General features: G+C 39.7%; 1 protein-coding gene and 1 pseudogene across 13 annotated transcripts in view; one reads left to right on the top strand and one right to left on the bottom strand.

Annotated features, from left to right (window-relative positions):
• Window positions 1–10,873, bottom strand: part of LOC134224785 (amyloid-beta-like protein) — a 278,948-nt gene that overhangs the window by 218,766 nt on the left and 49,309 nt on the right. The gene's annotated exons all lie outside the window — the stretch shown is intronic.
• LOC134226097 (malignant fibrous histiocytoma-amplified sequence 1 homolog) lies at window positions 1,588–2,483 on the top strand (annotated as a pseudogene).

Genomic DNA, 10,873 nt, shown 5'->3' with positions numbered 1-10,873 from the left:
AAGTTACTATTCTCAGTCCTAAGCCTTTACATGTAATATCGAGACTGAACATTTTGAAGTGCATCCCAAAATGTTCGAAAACTTATTTTGGAAATGAAAAGAATTTCGAAGATTCAGAAGAACTTGTCGAAGAAATTCATTAGAATGTAAAAAAGATATGAAAATATAACATTTTTTCCAGAAAATTATATGTATTTCCACGAGACTGTTTTGAATTTTCAGACAGAATTCATGGAATTTTTTCGGCATTTACACTGGAGATGTTTTGTTTTTTTCATGACCAATTTGTATCAAAATTTTGCTTGTTGTTTCCAGAGAGAATTGTTCAAAAACATTCTGAATGCTAGCACTTTATCAGGATTGTATGAAGTAAGGTCAAAGTTTTTCAGGAAATTTCTTTACTGGATTTTTCCTGAATATCCACAAGAAATTTTTTGAAGATTTTTCTGATTATTGTAAAAAATGAACAGTTTTCAAAATTAGAGGTCCGCTGATGCAAAGTGTTGGCGTGATGCCGAAACCCATCTGCGGAATTTTTTAAAATATTTTTCATTTTTTTCCCAATTTTTTTTTGTGGAGATTGAGACGCAACCTGTTTTTTCGTTTTTTTTTATGGAAGTAGGATCTAAGGCTAAGTTGGTCAAATAACTCAGATATGCATCGGCATTGCGACCGACGCTGCGTTACCGGGTTTTTTTCGATGCTTAATGCTAAATTCTTTTAACACTGAGTTGAAAAGACGCTACGGGCATCGGCCCTAAGATGCGCTTTGCGTTTAATGAAAATCATTAAATTTTGATGATTTGTATTTTTACACCGCTATTGTTATTCACCAAAAGTTTTCGTAAAAAACCACGTGGTTCGAGAGCAACACCCCTCCCCCATGTGGCTTATCGTGGTCATTTTCCAAACCCCCTCCCCATATATGACCACGTGGTTTCTGGACGGCCCTAATACATATTTTACAGAATAAATGTCGGTGGCTCACTTTCCCATATGGACTTTCCTACATTAGCAACCTCAATTTTTTTGGCAAAACATACTTTTGCATATAAACAATAAAGACGGAAATTATGCAAAATAAAACCTGATTATTTCGTAAATCCAAAAGAACAGTACGGCATATGTTTCTTTGAACATGATCAAGAAAAATGTATGACAAATGATCCATAAAAAACTATATTTTGATCCATAAAACTTCAAATTTGCGCTATTTTTATCGTGATAATGATCCATAATTTCATTAATATGATCCTTAATTTCGGTCATTTGATCCATAACTTTATTTCAATGATCCATAAATTTGGTAAAATGATGAATTTTCTGTGCACAAATATGGACCTATATGGACCACATTCAAAAAAGACTGTAATGAGTTGTAAAAAATCACCATAGTTGCACGGAAATTGATCTAGAGTGCGGCCCTAAAATTTGCTCATCGTTTGACATTTGTTCTACCACTGTATTTATATCTGCTACTGATTTCTATTACGGTATTTATCAATTTTATCCAATATTCCGAGTGAAGCGGTAGGATTCAACTAGTATTTTATAAAATCTAAAATGACTTCAAAATTAAATCAAATAATGTCGAACGTGGAGGACAAAATTCGTTTCACTCGTGTGCTACCTGGTCGACAAATGTATCGAGGAAAACGGGAAAATTAAATCTCCTGATCCAAGATAAAGACGTCCCACCAGCGCTGGCAGCGTGTACCTTTCTCTCGAAGCTGTCCTCGATGGCAATTTATCTCATCGGCATCAATCACGGGCCTTCATTCGCTGATTTTTCTCCGCTACCTAACGCTGAACGACAACGAATTGAGCGAATTCCCGGAGGAGCTTTTGAGCGAAGTTTGTCGAATTTCTAAACATTGAGCCAACTGATAGACCACCTCACCGATTCCATCGGCAAATTGAAAATCTCATTCTCTCTGGTGTAACGATATGCTGTTGAGCAAGCCGAGCAGATCGGCGTATTGCGAAATCAAAACGTTCGGTGCTCGAAATAATCGCTGAAGGCCTTGCCGGAGTCGTTCGGTGAACTGAGGCGCTTGAAGGGCTTTCATTGGAAAATAATGGAATATACTCTACCCGGGTCCTTCGCCAAGCTTGCCAATTTAACCCATCTGAATATGGCACGAAATCGATTCAACGGCATACACACGACAATTTCGAAGCTTAGAGATTGAAGTACTCGCTCGTTCGAGGAGAATTTTATGAAAGACTTGAGGCTGCGCTGGCAGAATTGGATTATATTAAGACTCTTTGCTTGCCGGTAATCGAATTGATTGCACAGTTCTTACGCAGGAGAGGGTGGTGCCTTTAAGTTCGATATTTTCAACGAGATTGTTACTGAGGATTGGGAATTCAGTCTCACAAACAGTGAGTTGAATTTGCTGGATACTAGTGATGAAGAAACTTTTGAGGAACCGTACGAAATGGAACTGCCTCTGCAGGCTCGATTCTGTTCACCTGCATAGAAGTGTGATGAATTTCACTTACCTTTTACAATAGTCCAATAGATCCATTTTATCCCGTAAACAGTCGAACGGCACTTTGATGGTTAAATCCGTCGACCATCTACCCTCCTCTGAAAGGTACTGTGGGTGATACGTCTGACCCGATTCGCACAACACTGATATCTGAGGTTCATCGTGGAGAAGCGGTCTATATTAGATATAGAATTTAGTTAGCAACGTGGAATGCCTGTTTCTAAATAACTTCTGACACACATTACTTCAATAAATTTTCCGTTTGTAAATGAATTTGCCATGCCCTGGTATTGGAACCGAAACCCCATCGAAAGGCTTTTAATTACAAATTCCCCGGGCTATCGTCCAAATTAGAAGTGCTTTTCGCATCGGACGTAAATATCTAACCCTTTTTAACACAATTTCACGCCTCTCATCAAAATTTCATTAGCTTAACTTTCCGGGTCCACCTATCTGATGGGCTAATCCTACCGCTATCCTCTATTAGAATAATTTATTCCACTCCAAACTGAGTTATCAATTAGCCAGTGGATTTATTTACATTACTCGAACGTAGATATATTTTCCGAGCGTGTGGGAAAACTTGGACATATCCATGTCACCGTATATAGGGTTGATCAATGATTATAGTCTGATATCACTCAATGGGTTTGGGTGAATTTCTAATGTTATCGTAATTGGACAAATAAAACTCAACTCAACTTACTCAACGATTTATAGAGATATGAATGCTACCCGAATGTTTTACTTTTAATGCTTTCATCCCAAATAGTATACTCGAAAGCCGTTGATCCGAAAACATTCTAAACCAGACAAATGTCATGATCTTTTCATGTTCTTGCTAAAAAAAAGCCTATTTACCTTTTTTCGACAACATTTCCTTTCTTCTTCTTTTTTTATTTTGCTGAATGCCAGTTTTGCTTCAGACTCTCCCACCAGGGTAGGCAGAAATCCGACTTGGCTTCGAATTATAAAACAAAGCACCAATCGACCTCTTGGAATCCACGTGTTTTTGTCAATAATTATTCAAGGTGCCGGCGCCGGCCAAGTCCTTATAGTCAGTTGGGAAAGAGAGGGAATGTTAGTGTGTGGTCATTGGTGCTACACTCAACCCTCTTTTTACGGCAGTTTTTGACCTATTAAACCAAACTCAATATGCCTTAAGCAGCCGTTCCTTTCCAGGTCACCCAAGAATTCCCTAGACTCCTCAGGTTTCATCCGAAATATGTCCTCCGAGTATTTGTCTTTCACTTGCGTCTCAAATGTAGGCATATAAGTTGATCTAAGATCTCCAATTTGTCCTGGAGTTTGAATCAAATGGTCTACCGAATCAACCAAGTATTTCCTGATGTCCTCAGCCACGGCATCAACCCAATTATGTCATCCGAGTATTTGTCTTTCACTTGCGTCTCAAATGAGGCATATGAGATGTTGCAAGATCTCCACATTGTACTGCAGTTTGAATCAAATGGTCTGCCTAATCAACCAAGGCCTTCATGATGTCCCCAGCCGCGGTATCAACCCAATTAGGTCCTCTGAGTATTTTTCTTTCACTTGCGGCTTAAATCCAGACATGAGATGTAGTAAGATCTCCAAATCGTCCTGAAGTTTGAATCAAATGCTCTACTGAATCAACAATGGCTTCTATGATGTCCCAAGCCGTGGTAACAACCCAATTATGTCCTCCGAGTATTTGTCTTTCGCTTGCGTCTCAAATGTTGGGATATAAGATGTTCTAAGATCTCCAAATTGTCCTAGAGCTTAAACCAAATGGTTTACTGAATCAACCAAGGCTTCTATGATATTCCATGCCGTGGTATTAGCTGAATTATGTTCTCAGCGTATTTGTCTTTCACTTGCGTTTCAAATCCAGGCATATGAGTTGTTTTAAAATCTCCGAATTGTCCTGGAGTTTGAATCAAATAGTCTACCGAATCAACCAAGGCTTCTATGATGTCCCCAGCCACGGTATCAACCCAATTATGTCCTCTGAGTATTTTTGTTTCACTTGCGGCTCAAATCCAGACACATGAGATGTTGTGAGATCTCCAAATTGTCCTGGGGTTTAAATCAAATGGTCTGCCAAATCAACCAAGGCTTTTATGAAGTCCCCAGCCTCGGTAACAACCTGAGCATCACAAGTCAGACAGAAATGGTTGTAGCAATTTGATTGTGACTAAATCCGGTTACAAATGAATTGGCCCAAGCCCTTTTTGATCCAGTCTTCAAAAGTTCCTTTGCAATTCGTTGCATTGATGCAAAATCCAAGGAGCAGGAGAATTAATGCTCCCTATTTGTCAAGTGATCATTGCTTTGATGCATTTGCATCATTTTGGAAAAAAAACTGCATCATTGATTTGAATCCTTTCATTGGATTCTAGGCAAAGGCAAACACGTGGTGCGTATTATTAGTAACCAGTTTGCTTTTCACTTCGTTGTTACGCCGCGAAGACGATTGTTGTTAGCAACTGGATGTTGTGTCATATTTTGCTTTTGTAATAGGAATAACATTTGAAACTCATACGGTTGTAGAAGCAAAGTGAGAAGTTCGAAGATCAAAACTTCAATCAATTGTGTTGAGAAATGAATTTCCTACTTATTTTACATTATATGACGCTTCCATATGTGCTGCTGGTGCTTCCGATATTATTTTCCCGAATATAAACATATTTAGTACATCAGGTGCCGACTAGCATTTCAAACCAGTCAAACATAATTCCATTCCATTACTTTCCACTCGAACTATCCCGTTTTTCATGAATTTGCGTAAGCTAGAAGCTAGAAGTCAGCTAGAAGTTTTGTTCGTCAAAATAAACATACCCTCATTCGACATAGCATAACCATGTGTGTACTAACACTCGATTCATATCCATATAATAAAGTATAAAAAACAAGAAACTTCGACGGGAGAATCAAACTCTCACTCAAGAGATTGACACAATTGAAATCTGACACCACTAGCCATATAACCACATAACCACCTTTGAGTTCCAAGCTTTCAAAGGGCAATTTGATGGTTTGTTTCACAATTCGGTAGATCATCGCCTGAAATGATTTGAATCAATGATGCGATATTTTCAATCAAGTCTGCAAAGGAGCAATTGACACCGAGGATGCAAATTTATCCCAATTTGAATCATTTTTTCAAAGCATGCTTTTGCGAATCATTCTCAAAAGAGGATGCTCTTTGAAGACTGTTTGATCCATAGATCCAAAGCATTATTTCACCTATTGTTCCATTGGAGATCATTCATGAATATCATCCATCCTTGAAACATAAGCCTTACGGTCAACACGCGTAACAAGGGCCGGATTTAGCCAGGAGGAGCTCCGGGCCCGACAGTTTAGGGGGCCCCAAAATGTACCAAAAAAGGTTGGTTTTGGTACATAAGTTTTGTGGGGGCCCGGGGCCACGCCCCGCCCTTAAACCCGGCCCAGCACGGTACCAAAAGGCTGTTATCTCTTCAAACAAAAATTGCTCATACCTGTTTTGATCCACAGGACTAAATTGGATACCTCTTGAACTATTGTAATCCAGGTAATTTGAGAAAGTCATGGAATACAGGTCTTGAGGTCTACAGGATTATTATTTTTCAATAATTCATCTCCTTTTGATCCATAGATCCATATTAGATACATATTCAACGATTATTCCATTCTAGGTTATCGAAGAATTCTCTGGAGTGTAGGCTTTAATATCTATATGCTTAACCAAAGGGTTGTTATCGTTTTTCAAAAATAGTTCATGCTCTTTTTGATCCATAGAACCAAGTTGTAAACATCAGAACCAAATTGAATACATCCCCAAAAATGGTTGCATCCCATGTGATCCAAGAATTCGGTGGATCATTTAGCTTAAGGTTTACACGCGAAGCCAAAGATCTGTTATATCGTTTTTAAAAGGGTTCATTCCCTTTCGATACTTAGAAAAACATGGATTTACCTTAAAAATTTTTCCATTTCAGTTCATAAAAGAATTTCCCTAAATGTATGCCTTAAATGCTGTTCGATCGTGTCAAAAATGGTTCATGCTTTGTGAGAGCAAGAACTAAGATAAACTGTTACACTTGTTGTTATTTAACTTGTTCATTGAACGACTGAAAAACTGAAAGACTAAAAATCATTCTGCTTCCTGATACGGACGTTATCAATCATGCGCTCAATGAACGCGTCCAATCTTTTCGGAGAGCAGCCAATAAAACAATCTTTAAACTCCGATGAAAAATATCATAGACGTACAGCTTCACCTGAATGATAGGATTCTATCTCTGACTTTTGCATTATCAAGAAGAAGAAGAAAGAAGAAGTAAAGAAGTGGGAATTTTCAAAATTCACCCCAGGGGCTTTGTTATTCTTCAGCCGGCCAATCTCCTCCTGGATTTCCTGGAGATCCGGAACCGGTAAAATTATGTTCTGCGCGCGTTCTCCCAGGTCCATCACCATACCACCATCTTCGTCTGCCACATCGCCATTCTTCGTAGTGCTGCCGCCACCTTTGGATCACCTCACGCGCGTTCCTAAGAAGGTTCCCGTTTATGTCCTTACACATATCAGGCTATGGCACGTGGCCCTTCTCATAGAACTTTCGTGTGTTATTAGCGCGGTACAGTTGCTCCGTCTCTTCACGGTCTCAATCTTTCCTTTGGAAAATCGAGTTTTGTCTGTTCCGCGCCCGTTTATATCGTGCCTCGTTCGCCCTCGTGCAGTGTTGCAGCAATCTCGCCCATTCTGCATTCTTCTCTTTCACTAACTGCTCACATTCGCCGTCATACCAGTCGTTTTTCTGATCCGGGAGCACCGTGCCAAGTGCAGCGGTTGCGGTGCTTCCAATGGCGGATCGAATATCTCTCCAGCCATCTTCAAGAGACGCTGCACCTAGCTGCTCTTCCATTGGGAGTGCCACTTTCAGCTTCTGCGCGTATTCTTGGGCTAGTCAACCGTCTTGTAGCCGCCCAATGTTAGGCCGCGGCGTCCGACTTCGACGCGTGTTGTACACCGTCGAGAGTTTTGAGTGCAGGCATACAGCAAAGAGGTAGTTGTCGGATTCAATTTTCGAACTGCGGTAAGTGCGGACGTTCGTGATGTCGGAGAAGAATTTACCGTCGATCAGAACGTGGTCGATTTGGTTTTCCGTTTCTTGGTTAGGTGACCTCCATGTGGCCTTGGGGATATTTTTGCGGGGAAAGAAGGTGCTTCGGAATATCATTCCGCGGGTGAACTTCAAGTGAACAAATAATAATAAAAACAATCTTCAACAAAAACAAAAACAGGATAGAAGTTGGGTACTTCATTGAGCGTTGAGAGTCGGAAAGCATCTTCTTCTTATTGGCATTACGCTCCCCACTGGGACATTACCGCCTCGCAGCTTAGTGTTCTCTAAGCACCTCCACAATTATCAACTGCGAGGTTTTGAGGCCGTGTTACCATTTTTGTATGATGATACTTTCATGACCAGGAAAGGTCCCAAAGAGAATTTCCAAACCAGGAATCGAATCAAGCCACCGTCTTGCTTTGTCGCCGCTCATTTCACCTAAGTTAGGCCGGAAAGCATATTTTATGTAAAAAAATAATTGGGCTAAAATAAATGCAACGAAACAAAATTGCACCGGGTACACTATCGATCATCTCACATTACAAACATTCTAAGATGCGTACTCCTCAGACTATGTTTGCCCATATATTTGTGTTTACCAAAGTCTGAAAAAAGAGAACAGAACGCAGAACCTAAGAAGGTTACCAAGAACCGCTAGTTTTTACGCATGCTGCTACGTGACATATCTGACAGGCCGCTTTGTATGTGGGTTCTGATGTCGAAAACTCTTCCAAAGCACACGACTTTGTATATTTGAGGAGCCTACCCAACACCAGTTTTGCTTCTAGGAGGAAGATGATTCAAAGTGTGCAAATGCAGCTGCCAGAATTTTCTCTTATAATATGTATTTTTTCCAAACATTATAAATACATATTTTAATATCCATGGAAATCCGACTTTTTATGGAGTTTGCACACGAAACAAACTGATCTTCCCAAGAATCTTCTTTAATAAAAAAAATAACGCTTGTTCTATTGGCCTAATCGATTCCAGTTCAGTTTCAATGTCAGCTTTACCGAAGAACCCATATTTTTAATGTTTTAAATTTCTGTTCTCAGTTTTCAAAACAATTTAGAGGTGTCAAAGAATGAAGATTTTTTTTGTGAAAGTCAAGCAAAATACGGGAAAGGACAATTGCGTGTTTACTGGAATTTGGTATTGAAAGTCGTCTAAAATATTCACAAAATTGATCAAAATTATGTTTCCAAATATATGTTTTTTTGGTTTTGAGTATGACATCGCCTCAACACCTTTACGTTTGCAGTGTCCTATTATTAATGAACAGGTCAATTAATAATTCAGACACCGGGAGTGATACATTTAGCACCATCTTCCTCCATTCCCAAGGCAACGATAAATCATCTCCGGTGCGGTGCCGAAAGTCAAATATGCGCTACACACCGGCAAACGGGAAGTCATAAATCATTCAATCGACATGCTGATATTTTTCGTGCAGGATTCTTTTGTTGACGCGCTGCGCTGGCGTTGTTGACGGCAAAGAAAGTGGTTAGTTAATGGGTTGCATGATTGGAAATAAGTCAATCAGCCAAACTCGGCTGCGATGCGAGGACATGGAACGAAACGACAGCATTGGCATATCACTTGCTGCGGAAAGGGGAAACCTATCCGGGTTTCCATTGAGATCGCATCACTCGAGGGAAACATCGAGCCTGTATTGCGTAACCTTTCTAGGAACGATTTCGATGGTAAAGCCAAATCGTCAATTTGAGAAACAGACTACCGACAGGTGGCGTTTGATTTGAACGACTTTTCAAATAAAACCTGCTACGATGCGAACTATATATATTTTCTGGTATTGCTCATCAAGACTGGAATGTTGTCGCTTCGCAGATAACTGCCTGATTCAGAGAACGTTTCATCCAATTTTTTTTCTTGTAACGGGACATTCTCCGCCAACAATTCCGAAAAGTAATATAATATCCATCTTCAGATTTAACAAAATATCTTCTAAGCGGTCTTAACGTTCAATTGATTAACAATAAATTTAATCTAGGCATAACTCATATACTTTGATCTATTTCTAATTAATTCTGGCTCCCCTGTTAGAGTACTTATGTTTGAAATTGTGCAGTACGTAACCAACGATATGGAATAGTTACTGCAATAAATGTCGGATTCCAAATTGGTATACAGGGAAAACAGAGCTAGAGTTCACAAGATGGACATTCAACTAACCACGTAGTCATACACGTAACTCAATTATTATCGTTCATGGACTCATTTAGACGAAGCACATATGCTGCAATATTGCATCTACTTTGTGCTACCACTAAAGCTCTTTGCACAAGAGCTGCAGATAACTTCTCATATGTAGGAAATTTAAGCTGAGTGTTGGGGTCGTGGGGCCGCTGTCACTCATAACTAAGTATCCACGAGTGGTTAAGCCTGATAAATGCGGCTGGGAGTTCCACCGGATACTTACCCGTGCCAGAAGTTTTGTTCGGCCTTTATCAATCAGTGCGTTCAATTCTATCAAACGGTCAACCGTGGTGTTGCCACGCAAGCATGAGTTGGAAGTTGCTTCCAATTCTCGCAAATCCTCATCCGTTATTCACTCCACGGTTTGCAATTATGGACCTCGCTCGCCGTGGCGCACTCAACCCTTGCCAGAACATATTGTGCCGAAACAAACTTTGTCGAGCACGAAATCCAAGCGCGCTTGTTTGCTTCTGTGTCGCATGTGTCAGAGACAGCGAAAAAGTTCATGATGCATGTTTAATTAATATTAATAGCATGAATTATGTATGGAATCAGGGGAAGCACACTGTTGGCCGAACCTTCCTTCTGCCGCCGCATGGCTTTTCCGGCGTTTCATCTTCGACACACTTGCTCTGTTGTAGGTATAGTTGTTCATATTATGCTGATATAAATTATGCTCTCACGCAATCCTTCGGGTGATAAATGGTTTGTTCCTGTCTTATCTTCATTGTGTCCAACTTACATAGCAAGCATTTGACTTAAGTATTATCTCTTGATCTTTTTATTTCCTGCCTTTTTACAGGGTTCCTATCCTATTGTTGTAATATGTCAATAAATCGTATTTAGAGAAATCAAGCTCACAAAAAATAAAACTTCTTCTAGCAAAAACTCATGTGATTCCTAAAATCACGTTAATGAAAATTAAAAAAAAGACTTTTATTCGTGGCTCTACATTAGACTGGCCCAGACAACAAAAAGTTGTCAAATTCCATGGGGCACACCTAGGATTGTGTCTTTTGGTGAGAAAAAACAATCTCTGAATATTTCAGCTCAATCGGTTGTTGCA

The sequence above is a fragment of the Armigeres subalbatus genome, chromosome 3 (genome assembly GCF_024139115.2).
Source record: "Armigeres subalbatus isolate Guangzhou_Male chromosome 3, GZ_Asu_2, whole genome shotgun sequence".
Lineage (NCBI taxonomy): Eukaryota > Metazoa > Arthropoda > Insecta > Diptera > Culicidae > Armigeres > Armigeres subalbatus.
This window is presented reverse-complemented; position numbering and strand designations above follow the sequence as displayed.